The sequence below is a fragment of the Ixodes scapularis genome, unplaced genomic scaffold (assembly GCF_016920785.2).
Source record: "Ixodes scapularis isolate PalLabHiFi unplaced genomic scaffold, ASM1692078v2 PGA_scaffold13__105_contigs__length_92229423, whole genome shotgun sequence".
In the NCBI taxonomy this organism is placed as follows: domain Eukaryota; kingdom Metazoa; phylum Arthropoda; class Arachnida; order Ixodida; family Ixodidae; genus Ixodes; species Ixodes scapularis.
The window spans coordinates 39990913-40005413 of NW_024609839.1; the positions used below are offsets into that span (position 1 = coordinate 39990913).

The 14501-nt window shown below is 45.6% G+C and overlaps 1 long non-coding RNA gene across 1 annotated transcript; it reads left to right on the forward strand.

Moving 5' to 3' along the window:
• Positions 1-525: 525 nt before the first annotated feature.
• On the forward strand, positions 526-5676 carry LOC115321778. Its single transcript, XR_003918844.3, has 3 exons — positions 526-659; positions 2988-3031; positions 5539-5676. It is a non-coding gene; the product is annotated as an uncharacterized LOC115321778 (long non-coding RNA).
• Positions 5677-14501: the final 8825 nt, after the last annotated feature.

The window sequence follows — 14501 nt, forward strand, 5'->3', positions numbered from 1 at the left end:
GACAACAAAAATGAAAAAGCAGCGAAACGCGAACCGGAACTGTGGCGGAATACGCCGAATCGACGGCGGCTCCGGAGAGCTTCCGACCGCCGTTCGCCCGCAGTGTGAACCGTTTAAACGTCGGTGGTCGCTTGTCGCGATGTCACGTGGTATTACTCACCGACGTAGGAGACAGGTTACTCGGATAAGATTTGAAAGATGGATAGAAATCTGTGCGCCGCAGTAACTCGGTTTTATTTGAGTAAGATTTCGAACACAGCCATCGTGTCTTTCCTTCAGAGCGGACGTTCGTCTGCTACTTTCCTCCCCGTGTAGCTGCGTCATTTTCGCTTTGCCACAGGCCAAGAGAAAGCCAAGCCAGAAGTAGCCAGGCAGATATTCCTTATCCCCTTGCTTATCCCTCAGTAGTTGCAGTAAATTTTAATGTTTTTTGGTGCACGGATATTTAATGCTTTGCGATAAAACCATGAATGTTTTCTTTTTTTAGTGGGCAGTGTAGATCAGTAGATTTCGGAGGCACGATCCGCTAGCCCCATTCTAGTCAAATCCGCTGCCCGTGTTCCAATCCAATCCAAATTAAAACACGTGTTTCCGCGCTTTCCGCATTCGTGAAGTCGTCAAGGTTGCGCAAACTTCCGACTACTGCTTCGACGTTCCGAGTAAGTTGAAGCACGTTTACGAAATATCCTCGTTTGCCTTGCGTGGAAAGCTAAGCGTTTGACCGGCCGGGATATACTGGTTACATAGAAGTAACTTGCGAGCTCCGCAACAGCCCACTCTTTGTTCTCTACTCTTTTTTTTTTTCGGCACCAACAGAAAGAGAAGTTCCGAGACGTCGCGTGTTTCTTAAAAGATTTACTTGCTTGGTGTCGCTTCGTTCACCTCAAAACAAAGTCAAAGGCATTAAGGTACGGAAACCGAATTTGGAGCTCATTTCCTTGCTTAAACATGACACGGGTTAAAGTATTTTGCCGGCAGCCGGCAAAATCTAAAGCAGACGAGACGGTGACGTTATGAAGTTTCTACGAATGTTTTAATATTCGTGAAAGGTTTGACGACTCACTTTGTGCACATATGTGTAAAGTTACCTTGGTCAATCTATTGCTTGCTGTTCCGATTTAAATTAAAGACAACATTCTTGAACCCGGTCGTTGACGCAGGAAACCCTGAAATTTGTCAGAGATTTCCTGGTTCCGTCTCGCAGTGCGAGGCGGAACCAGGGACTCTGAGCTACGCCGACACTGGCACACCATCGTTCGAAAGCACCAATTTTAGGTGGTATGCATGAACAAACCTTTTCCGCGACACTTAACTGGTATGTTTCGGCTTTCCAATCAAAGTATCTTGATTCGCTGGGCTTGGCAGGCAGCATTTTGACTGTATTCTCATCACAACTTTTCTGTTGCCGAGCTATCGACACTCTCGTTCGATAGATCAATTCATTTTCACGCAAGACGCACAAGTAAACCTTTTTCTCAACGCTTGCTGATGTTTCGGCTTTCAAATCAGAGCATCTTTATTCGCTGGGCTAAGCATTATAAAAGGGGCAGAGCAGTCCGAATGTCTCCTCATCTCAACAACTTTTCTGTTGCTGTGCTATCGACATGCTATTGTTTGATAGATGACTTCGTTTTCAGGCGAGATGCACAAACAAACCCTTTTCGGAACGCTAGTTGCTGTCTTGGCTTTCAAATCAAATCGTTTTTACCTGTTGGCGTTCCGACAGTTGATGAATCTGCACCACGCCACCACTGCTAACATGTATCGCCCATGCGCAACCTGTACGCACCACTTCTCTGCTTGTCGCTCGCCGCCGTGTTTGCTTTTCTTTTTGGCTTTGGCTCGGTTATGGAATTGTCCAAAAACAGACTCCTCCAAAAGCTCACTCCTCCAAAAGCTCACTCCGCCTCGAAGGTCGGGCGTCGTAGCGAAGTCGAGCAGCCATTGGCAGCGTTCGTGTTTCTCCTTCAGGTGATTGACAGGCCTCGGCGAGGTTTCAGCAAAATATTGCTCCACGAGCGAAGAGCACGCACAGTGTTCATTGGAGGCTACCACTTTTACGGTCGCGCTCCCACGGGTCATCTGTTTCCCGAAACCTAGTTTCACGACATAAGATTCGCCAACAAGATGCATCGTGTGAATAGACCCTCTGAACAGACCTTAAGAGCAGCGCCACAACGGGAAGTACGGAAGTGTGCAAAAAGTCGATTCACTTAACGTGACTGCACCGACATGACGCTCATAGGAGTCCCTACCATTGCAAAGCTCAAACATTTTCTCTCATATGGGTTTTGTGGGTCGCTGTCGAAATGACCATTACGAAGCTTCGGCGTCCACTCTTTCGGTGGTGGCATAGTTTTGTCCGTGAGGACTCCTAAACTGGTGGAGAAGGTCTATTTAGAAGCTATATAATTAGACATTTTGTGAAGCGAAACAATGAAGGAAATAAGGCGTGCAGTGATCAGACTGCAGGAATCGCACGGCTGAGCGAAACTGGCCATAGAGAAAATTTGGCAGGCTCCCCTCTCGGTACGGCATGATGGTAATGGGGGGCAAAGCACCCTAGTGTGACAAGATGAGCGAGCCATGTATATCATTTGTCATGCGAGTCACTTATCACTTTATCTGAAAGTGGTCCAAGAATGAACACTGACTCTGCTACTCGTTCAGTTTTAAACATCAAACACTCGCTGATGGCGATAATCGGACGATGGTTATGAGTTACTCTATGAGAGTAGGTCTGGAGGCAAACAATTTGGGGGGGGGGGGGAAGGGGGGACTGCACAGACCCTAGAAAACCCCTAGGTAAAATAATTGCCCAATTTCGGAAATCCGTTTCTGAACCGTCGTTCTTGGAACTGTCAAAGAATAAAGCATTCTGTGCATGCAGCGGTAAATCAGCTCTGTGGTCATTTAATTAAAAATTTGCGGGAAGACCAGAGTTGCCAATTTCCTCTGGCATTGTCTGCCTCCTCTACTTGTTGCAGGACACCAAGGCGTGCCACAGGCCGGCGTCCAAGGGACTTGCCAAGTGCGTACCGACGGTGCTTGTTGGGGACTTTTATGAGTAAACATCCAGCCCCTGTTTGTCACTCGTGCAGGTTGATTCTTGCACGACGCTTCTTGTCCCCGCTAAAAAAGATGTGAGACCTGGATGGTGGAAATTACCGCCTGATAAAGAGGTGTTATCTATCCAGTGTCATGATTTTGTGGGTGCATGCAAATGCCCTATACTTAAAACCCAGAGAAGGAAATTACCTATTTATTTTAAGCTACTCAAATGACGGCCTGAAGCATTTTACGATCAGAGTTCAGCCCGAATGCATGTGCCGTGGCAGCTAATAATGTTGAATACAGTTGGTCCCAACTTGCCGTTCTCATGATGACATTCTTTCCTGGCAGAGATGGCTTCGCTTGTTTTTCTAATTCAGCTATTATCAAGTGCAAGGTCAGATCTTGCACACGGGCATTGTGTGTTGAATTTTCACTCGTCACAATTTTCAGGTCTTTATTCTTTAATCAAAACTGTACATAGCAAACTAGGTTATGTGCTGGTTTTATTTCCTTGTTGTCTTTATGAACCCCTCGTGTAAACAATCGTGTCCCTAAGATGTTCTGTGCACAATACCCATGCCTATTTGAGAATAGATCTATGTTGCCACCAATGCTGTCAAAGGTATTTTTGATATTGAGCACACTTTTGACAGTGCTTGGACTACTGAATTGTACTAGTCTTTGTCTGTTTCTTTTTATTTTTTAGTGTTTCTGCCAGTATTCCATCGAGAGTGTCGAACCGAAATGTGGATCAAAACTTGCTTTTGACTGAACTGGAGCAAAACTGAAATTGATAATTTGCTTTTTAACCCAAACCGCAAAAAAAACCCACAATCCTATGAATAGCTACCAATTCACTGGAGAATAGTTCGGTTGTAATCAAATGCGAGTCAAGGCCCGTTCACACTCTTGCGACCTCTTAAACCTGGGTTCCTTAAAACTTCTTAAACCAGAGAACACAGTGGTGCCATCTATTGGGAAGCAGTGTAAACTTGGCGGTCCGGCATATTTTTTTTTTTATTTCTCGCGCATTATTCTTTCTTTCTTGGCTCGAAAAACATTTGTCAATGTTATAAACACGCTTTTTTATGGGTATTACGCATATTTGACCTCGGAAATCCCGCAAAACCTTCGCTCTTGTGAAATCTAGTTCCAGGGTCACCGCATAGATGGCGCCACAATGCCAATGTGTTCCCTCATTCTAAAAACATTTAAGAAGTTTTAAGAGATCTCGTCTCTCAGTCGTACTCGGTCGCAAGAGTGTGAACGGGCCTTCACTCTTGATTTTGCGTGTGGCAGTGCAAGGTCCATTTAGCAATCATGGCTGTGGCGTCAGCTGGTTAGTGTTGCCGAAGTAAATGGCAGCGGCGTGAAGACAGCTCAATCATAGTGAAAGAAATTTGTGAATTGTATGTCTGTGCAGCTTAACTTGGCATCTGCGAGGATGCTTATGTTCCTAGCTGACTAACCCAAGGGTCTAAGAGGTATTCTTAGTTTGCTTGTTTTGTAGGCATTGTTGCTACTAAGCTATATTTTAAGAGAAAAAACAAACATAAGCTAAATAAAAGAAGTTGCCCCTCACACGTGTCTCCTACATCAATGTCACTGAAAACAAAGGACCCATTGCAAACATTGTACAGCAAGCTGGGTAATTGCAAATCTCCTTCAACATGCCTTTCCACAAGGCAGCCTCTACTGCTGTTGATTGCTTCACACACTGCACAATCGTTTGCAATTTAAAATTTTTTCTTTTACAATTTTTGAGGTGCAGCATGCTGGTATTTTTTAACTTTTTTTAGGAATTTTTTTTCACTGGTTTTCGCTGCCTTTCTAGTTTTAAACACAGTCTGTCATTTCAGGTGGATAGTTTGTGAGTATGTTGGCTGACTGAACTCGCACTGTTTAAACGTCTAGCGACTAATTTGTTATGTGATTATGGTGTACTGTGCACTTCACATGTTGGTTAATTGACCTCGCGTGTTAGTACTGTGCTTTGATACTGTTTTTAAGTGCCTTTGCGACCACATAAACTTTCACAGAATAATATTCGTGACAAAAAGTTGTGATTTCGAAAAGAAATTAACCACATATTTCTTCTGCTGTCCGATTTTTCACACTAGTGCTTCAGATGACCATTTATTTATAGCGTATTTTAGTGCAGAGCCGTATAGACTTTTTTTCTTTGCGACAACCAAGAGTTATGAAGCTTCCTGTTCAGCACGGGAATTTACTGGCGGCCATGGTCTGAGGTTGAATTCCAAATCAGTCTAAACCGGTTTGCACTTGGCGGAACCAGTAGCCGAACTGATGTTTCGTGTGCATGACTGAACCGGAGCAAAATAGAAAGCTATTAAACCCGAACTGGAATAATGACTGGTTCGACACCTTGACCTAGGCTCTGGCTGTTTCTTGGTGCAAAATTAATGAGCAATTTCACTATTTTCTGCCTCCCAGAGCACTGTGTGACATGAAATCCCTTCGCAGTGGTTCGCTCCCCTCCGAGGCATTGGCGACGCGGGAAACGGCCGTTCGTCTTCTACGGTACTCTTCATGTACAGATCTGCGCCACTCCAGTCAAGCTCCTGCAACAAGGGAAAAGAATGAGTCTTTACTTGCGACGGAGGCCGGTGAGTGGTGAACTTTGTTAGTCGGACCGGCAGTTTTCCGTGAGTGGACCCTTTCCGTCTCATGGGGCGGTGAGGCAAGCCTTTGGGTGGTCGATCCGTGTGGTGTGGCCGGGTTGACCGGGATTTGCGAGGGTCGTTTTGGTACGAGCGCGTCCGAGGCAGTGGCCTTCCGAGAGTGGCCCTGTGCCCAGTGTCCGAAGCGGTGACCTGGGGCTGCCACCTCGCATCCTTCATATGCGGCCACGAACACGAGTTGCCAGACTGTGGCTACAGGATACAGGGTTGCCGGTTGAGTTGTTGGGACGTCCCGTTTCGGGCCGAGACAGTCCCGTTTCGGAGGTTCGTTTCTGCTGTCTCGTCATTTTGTCTTAAAGGGGTACGGAAACCAAATTCTAGACCTCATTTCTTTGCTTAACCATGATATACGTAGCAGTAGAACCTCAGAAACATTAGTATTTCATTAAAAACACAATAAAACATATTTTAAACTGCATCAGGGGGAAATGTTGCTTCTAGAACAAACTTTCTTATTTGTTGTCCAATCCTCATACAATTTGCACAGCATCTTGGCTTTTTGAAGCTGACTACAAATATGTAATTTGTTTTAATATTGATTAATTAGTTTTGTTAAAAAAGTTTAATTAAAAAAAATATATATATTACGACCAAGGTTGCAAAAAGCTTCAATATTGAAACTCGGATAAAGACATATGCCTGTAAACTAGAAGGTTACAGAATCCAATAAGATATAAATGAAACATCTAGGACAATCTAAAAATGTTTTATGACACTCAATTTTTCAGTTTCGACATCATTTGCCGTGAACATAGGAGACATTACAAAAAAATACCAAATACTGGATATATTTTATACCCTTTATTGGATGCCTTACAGGAAACAAAAAAAAGAATGACAAAGATTGACTGTGTAGAAGTGGAGATATGACTTCCATGAAAGAGTGAAGAGTGTAAAAAGTTCATTTTGAGAAAATCTGGGATAAACATTCACAAAGTAAATTTTACTACACTTAGGAATGCTGGAGCCTTTCCAAGATTCAGGCATAATAACCCCAGGGTAAAGCCCTGCGCGGATAACAGTTTGATCATCTGCATCTGATCCGCATCCGCACACTTCGTATCCGCATCAGATTCATATCCACGGACTGTATGCGCATCCAAACCGCATCTGCGAAATTCTGAACCACATCCGACTGTCAATCCGCGCATTGATTTTACATAATAATATCAAGCATAAATAACATAGAAAAACAACATCTGGATGGTATCCTATAAGACGTCTGCTTACCTTTCTACAAAGAACTCTTCGTGTAAGAATATGATGAAAGTCGTTTTTGATGTATTCTGTTTCATCATATTTATAACATAAGCAATCATCCTTCGAGAGTCACATTGCTCCGAAAGGTGATCACAGTTATTAGATAGTCTTGGGAGTCCGTGACACTGACACTATCCAGTTTATGCACTCAAAAGGAAGTAAATTTATATTTATTTTAATTTTTGCTTTGTAAATACCATTTCAAGCTGATGCATATTTTATAAACATGGAAAATTGTCAAAGGACAAGCTAATAACATTGTTCATTATTTTTAGGCCAAGCAATAAAAAAGTGGGAGAGGAAAGGCATTCACTCGCAGCAGCAAAATACTCGTGTATATGTGGCATACCTGCCAAATCTTCCGAATTTTTCGTAAAATGTATGAATTGGAACTAATTTTACGAATCTTGCTTCAAATCTTACGAAAAATATATGTATGTATATATATATTTTTTTTTGTTGTTGTTTTTGTAACTCCGTTGTTGGTGGTATCTTGCACCGCCACAAGAGGGCGATAGGTACCGCCCACAGCAGCGTCGTGGATTTTACTGTCCGTCTATCCGGTGGCCACGTATCGAAAACCAATCCAAAGCTCAAAGCCTTTGTTCATGTGTTTGGCGGTGCACAGGTGCACATTGGTTCGGCGTGTTCAGGCGTTGTTGGGCCTCGTTGTTTCGGCAAGTTTGAGGCGAGAAGTACGGCGTCTGTGTTTGTTGCACGTGTAACTGTAGCATTCTTCTGGTCACTGTGGCTTCGCGGCGCAATCCCAAACTCGAAACCTCAAAAGAGGTACTTTCAGGTGTTCCTGAAGTCCTACACATTGAAATTTCCGTGCTTCGTGCCGCCACAAAAGCGAGAGAAGTTTGGATTGTGTAGCACGTGCACGTGTGATGTAAGCGTTTCGCACGCTGGCCAGGCTGACATTAAAGGGATACTACAACGAAATTTCGGCGCTCATTTTTTGGTCTATATGTGTTCAAAAGAGCAGTATCACATGGAACATACTAATATCTTGTTAAAAAAGTCTCGAAAAGGAATTTTAAAACGAGTTAAACGATTAGCAAAGAGCACCTGCTGAATGTCGCTAACGCCTCGTTTGTATTGCTCGTCTAGGAACCTTGACAGCTAGTGACGGAGGTTTTCTCGTCTCCGGCCATGACGAGAGAAGGGGGAAAGGAGGAACTCACCTCTTCCCGAGAATCCCTTTTGTGTGTCGCAGAAGTCGCTATTGTCCCCCTAGAAGATTATAGAAGATTAACCTGTCACTCAAAATTCATACAAAAGCAGCCGCTTCGGTGGCTGAACGACTAGGCCATCCTCTCGACGTCAGCCTCGCCGTAGCTTTGCTCGTCTTGAGACGACCTACGTCACGATTGCGTTGGATGTCACGTGCTCTAAGCCGGGCCTTCTCCGAGCGCTTGCCAGAGTGGGCCGTTTATAACGAAAAATACAGCCACCAGGATCAAAATACAAACGTGCGATTGTCATTTACGGATATTGTGGATCATATTCAACCTATTTTTGAACACGACGGGAATATTTCAAATTTCGTTGAAGTATCCCTTTAAGCTGCACATCGCTTCGCGTAACCCCCACCCCACCCACCCACCTTCCCCCGCCGCAGCCGCGCGACTTTTACGAATTTGAGAGTCCACAGGTTGGCAGGTATGATGTGGTAAAGCGCGAGTACACCAGTGGGATAATATCACAATATTCAATAATGGCAACACCTATCGGTTACAGTGTTAAACATGAATCCTTAACTGCAGGCTCGGAACCATATACTTAGAAACAACTCGGCACCGATTTTGAGAAAAAGCAAATGTGCACCGACGCAACGTTTCACTTGTTGAGGTCGTTGTGTAGAAGAAGCAGAATATTGTTAACTCAGACAAATTCAGACAGGTTTTCCTCTCAATATTAAAGGGATGCTGAACCAAAATCTGGATTCCCCAAAACACGTGGCAAAAGCATGCAACGGGATGCTACAAACACCAAAACATCACTCATACAGCGATATCTTGAACGGATGACCATATTTTTTAAAAAAAGAGGCGCATTTGGCAGGAATGTTGACGTCATGTTTCTTTGAGAAGGAGAAGGAACGGCCTCGCGGCCTTGAGGGAGCAAAGCGAAGAGAGGAGGAAACTAGGTATCTTGACGTCATGCGCCTCTTCGGCCTGGTTTAATCTCGACTTCTTTTTCCAAATATATGGCCGTCCATTTGAGATATCGCCTTACTAGTAGTGTCGTGGGGTTTGTAGCGTCCCGCCTACATCTCCAGCATTGTTTTTTTTTAAATCCAAATCTTGGTTCACCATCGCTTTAATACCCACTAACGAGAAGTTTCTTTCCATTGGTACACTCGATGCTCGGATGGTATGCACAAACTGCGCTACAAGAATGAGGTCCTTTAACTCGTGCTGGCGCAAGTTCCACCACTCCAGAAGATTGAATTATGTCTCCTCAATATATAATTGTAGGCGAAGAAGCCACTTGCAGGCTTCTTCTATTTTCTTGTGGCTTGTACGTTTTAGGTTTTCTTTGCACCAAAGGATGTTTTCCACTCTTTTCCTCCCAAACAAAAACATGCTTCCCGGGACGACTGAGAGTTCTGCCTTCTTTACTTTTTCTTGTGACAGTATTTTTGGCGAGATAGAATGTTTTAAAGCAATCTTTAGTGAGAATTGGAGATCGTTGCAGCTCGGCAAGCACGCTCACGAGCGAAAATCTCACGTGCGCGAGGCAGTTGGCGATTTTTCATCTTCAGGTCGCGGGTGCGCTTTCTTCTACATGAGAAACTTCTCGAGCCCGTCCAATATGCCTTGCTTTTTTTGCAAAATAGTGGACAGTATGCCGGAATGTCGAATTCTTTGGCGACTTCAAACTTAGGATGGCCACTTTTCTCAATGCCCCATGTCAACGAATTTTGGACTTGGGTTGGCCGCCTTCTCCAATGGCGTCTGTCAATGGAGTTGCGGTGTGAGCTCTGCTACCGTTCATTTCATCCTTGGAAGGGTCATCCTCGGAAGGCTCGGCAGGATCAAGGGGGAGACTTCTAGTGTCTAAAACATATTTAGAGTCACCATCGTCACTTAAATCCCCAAAGTCACTCTCGTCGCTCGATATCTTGCATTTGAGAATGTCTCGGGGTGACTGGGCAGCAAAAAAATAATTCGCAGTTTATGTAGCAGCGCCAAAGTATGCTTCACAGCATACTCATACGAACACGGTGACTATATGCAATGCCCAGAGTGTGCTGTCAAGCGGTAGGTCTTGAGCGCTAGGCCTAAGCGCCAAAGTTCCAGGTGAGCCCTGGAGACGAGAGAGAGACGTCCGTTCCAAACGTGAGAAGCTTTTAATACTGTTAGGAATATGTGTTTGTTAATTGATACAGGTGAAAGCATACATCTTGTAGAAGAAATAAGTGCTTTCAGTGATTGAATCGGCTGAAACGTCCTAGAAATAAGTGCTTTCAGTGATTGAATCGGCTGAAACGTCCGTACAGTGGTCAGCAAAAACTTGAAGTCTTGTGATAGAAACACACAACTAAATTCAGTAACTCGCAAATGCAAAAGAAAAATACCATGTCCTGTGATGAAAACATCTGTATGCAGTCGTTTATGTATATTTTTTCACTTCCTTTTGAAGCAGCCGACAGCACGGTCAGTTGAACATCCCCAGCATGTGTAACAAACACAGGATTGAACAGGAGGTTGAGAAATTTGATTGTGGGGATAATGAATGTTGTGGTCGTATACCTGTGTGCTCTGCAAAACGCCTTGTGCCGAAACTGAGGGCTTGCTCAAACAGCTGCTAAGACAGCTGTATGAACAAGCCCTCCTAACGTGCAATCTAAAAAAAACAAATAAAACGAAATGGTAACATGGCCTGCAAGTGGCATCTTTGAAGATCTGAGGTACGTTAAAGGTTGTTGTAATATGTTTCAACCTATAGGGTACAGGTTGCTGTCACTGTTGAGCCCCATTTCGACATTTGCACTATGAAAAGGGAAAGGTTGTGGGTCGTCACCTGACCGACACCCGATCGGGTTGTGCTTCGCTCGCTCCCCAAGAAGTCACTCAACACAAGGTGTGATCTAAACAGTTTGCTAAACTGAAGTCGCTCGTCGTTGCTGTCCCGCTCTGTGCTCATCGTCCCGCTCTTCTCCGTGACCCATTGACCCCCAAGTCGGCAGCAAGAGAGAGCCTCCATTTGTCCCGCTTCCCCTTTTAAGACTTTTCTAGCTTTGACCCTCCAACTGTCCAATCGGGCACCTTGCTGCAAGCCGGCCATCCGACGTCAGCGCTGGGTGAGGGGGCGCGTGCCCCCCGTCCCTCCCGGAGGGCTTTAGACATTCCCCGACAGGATTGCGGTGGGAAGCGGGAAGGTCGCGGGCAATGGGGGAACGGGGAGAGGGCCTCCACAAGGTACAAGTCACAACATGCTATGCGAGAGCATTGACTACTGGAGGGCGTCTGGTCTTCATTGAGAGATCACGATGCTATAAAAGCCTTAAAGGGATACTTCAACGAAATTTGAAATATTCCCATCGTGCTCAAAAATAGGTTGAATATGATCCACAATATCCGTAAATGACAATCGCACGTTTGTATTTTGAGCCTGGTGGCTCTATTTTTCGTTATAAACGGCCCACTCTGGCAAGCGCTCGGAGAAGGCCCAGTTTAGAGCACGCGACATTCAGCGCAATCATGACGTAGGTCGTCTCAAGACGAGCAGAGCTACGGCGAGAATGACGTCGAGAGGATGGCCTAGTCGTTCCAGCCACCGAAGCTGCTGCTTTTGTACGAATTTTGAGTGACGGGTTAATCTTCTATAATCTTCTAGGGGACAATAGCGACTTCTGCGACACACAAAAGGAATTCTCGGGAAGAGGGGAGTTCCTCCTTCCCCCCTTCTCTCGTCGTGGCCGGAGACGGGACAACCTCCGTCGCTATACTCCGTTTCACCTTCAGTCCGAGCGCAGTGGACGCCACGAGCCATCCCAGCCGATCCAGCACCGGGAGAGAGTCGCGTGACCTGCCGGTGGGGCGGGGCGACACAGGGAGCTCAAGGTCGCATGACACTCCCTCGACGCCGCATTGGCTGGGATGGCTCCCAGCGTCCGCTGTGCTCGGACGGAAGGTGAAACGGAGTATAGCTGTCAAGGTTCCTAGACGAGCATTACAAACGAGGCGTTAGCGACATCCACCAGGTGCTCTTTGCTAATTGTTTAATTCATTTTAATATTCCTTTTCGAGACTTTTTTAACAAGATATTGGTATGTTCCAGGTGATACTGCTCTTTTGAACACATATAGACCAAAAAATGAGCGCCGAAATTTCGTTGTAGTATCCCTTTAAGGTTCCTTCTCAGTAGAAGACCCAAACTTGTGAAGCCCTGCAAAATTTACTCGGAAGCACTTCTTGGATTCATTAGAAAACAAAATCCTAACTGCTATTCAGGATAACGTTCTTGGTTACCCCCTTTGGTGTCACCTAATGCTCAGTTCTTTGCTTGATAGTTGTAGATTTCCTCTCGTGGTCTGACAATAAATGCTGCCCCAAACTTTTATCCGGTCTATACTTTGCCCCCAAAATTAGCTATGCCACACTACAAACAGTGTAGGATTTCATAAAAAAAAAGGAGGGGGGCAGGGATGATTTAGTCCAACTGCAGCGGTGTTGGAGGCCTGCCTGGTGCAAGCAGGACACGCTGGAGTGTGGTGGTCAACATGGCCACTAGCAGCGGGAGTACGCTCGGCACTTGCATGGCCACAGCCTGCTCTTCCGTAGGTGCGACCTGCCGTTCCATAGCTGCACCCTGCCGTTCCATAGCTGCGCCCTGCCGTTCCATAGCTGCGCCCTGCCGTTCCATAGCTGCGCCCTGCCGTTCCATAGCTGCGCCCTGCCGTTCCATAGCTGCGCCCTGCCGTTCCATTGCTGCACCCTGCCGTTCCATAGCTGCGCCCTGCCGTTCCATAGCTGTGCCCTGCCGTTCCATAGCTGTGCCCTGCCGTTCCATAGCTGCGCCCTGCCGTTCCATAGCTGCGCCCTGCCGTTCCATAGCTGCGCCCTGCCGTTCCATAGCTGCGCCCTGCCGTTCCACAGCTGCGCCCTGCCGTTCCACAGCTGCGCCCTGCCGTTCCATAGCTGCGCCCCGCCGTTCCATAGCTGTGCCCTGCCGTTCCATAGCTGCGCCCTGCCGTTCCATAGCTGCGCCCTGCCATTCCATAGCTGCGCCCTGCCGTTCCATTGCTGCAGCCCGCTGTTCTATGGCAGTAACCTGCCATTCTGTTGCGCTGCCTTGCCACCTCATTTCAATTAGCAGCAATTACATGTGCTGGATTGATGAGAGGTGCATTAGGGAACTCGGTCCACAAAAAGTTGCCTGTTTGTCACCATCAACCTTTTCCAATACTCGGTACTACATATATTTGAGATAAGTCCCCAGGACAAAAAAGGCCTGATGCTGTTTCCAATTGCCTGAACATCATTTTGTTGATACGTTGTTCAGCGACATGAGCAATTTAATGAATACTGTCTAGCCCGTCTATAACGAAGTCGGCAGAAATTGGAAATCGTTTGGTTGGTTGGTTTTGGGGTTTTTTTGGCGCAGCAGCATCAGGGCCATAGTGCGCCAGAAACATTGTGTAAAGGAAGCCTACATTCTTTAAAGACTGACTAAAGCCTCAAAGCAGACTTTACTAGGAACTAGACTTATAATTTCCGCAGAATATTAGTTTCTTCCAAAAAATTGAAAACTTGTGAGACTGGGACAAGAGGCTCGTCACCCAATAAAAGTGCCAAGTGAAATGGTACATGTTCCCGATAGAATATAAAAAAACAGGTTCGACGGTTCTCTTCAAAGTGTGGACAAACTATCAAAATGTGAAGTATACTTAATGGTTCAGAACAGAAGTCACAGGTCGGTTCACTCTCCCTACGCAAGAGGTAGCTATGGGTAAGGTGGGTATGTCCTATTCTCAATCGGCATAAAACTATCTCATAAAAACGCTCTCGGTGTCTGGCACTGCGCCACTCGCTCAAGATGGGCTTAATCATATGGAGTTTGTTTTGCAGCTGGGAATCCCATTCTCTCTGCCAGGCATATTTTATTTGCCTTTTTAGTGGTACTCGGTAATCAGTAGCAGGGATGCTGTTATGGTCAACTGTCCTATCTACACACGCAGAAGCTGCACGGTCAGCTAGCTCGTTGCCTTCAATGCCAATATAGCCAGGGACCCAGCAGAATTCTATCTGTATTTTCTTTGCCAGTGCTTGTGTTAGTGTATTACAAAGTTGCACAAGCAGAGGGTGCTTCCAAGATGTTGGAGAGTTGAGTGCTTTCAGTGAGCTCAGAGAGTCGGAGAAAATGACAGACTTTCTATATCGATGTCTGACAATGTGGTCAACTGCAGTTATCAGACCATAAAGCTCAGCAGTAAAAATTGAGGCATTTTTGTTTAACCTTTTTATAGATCTG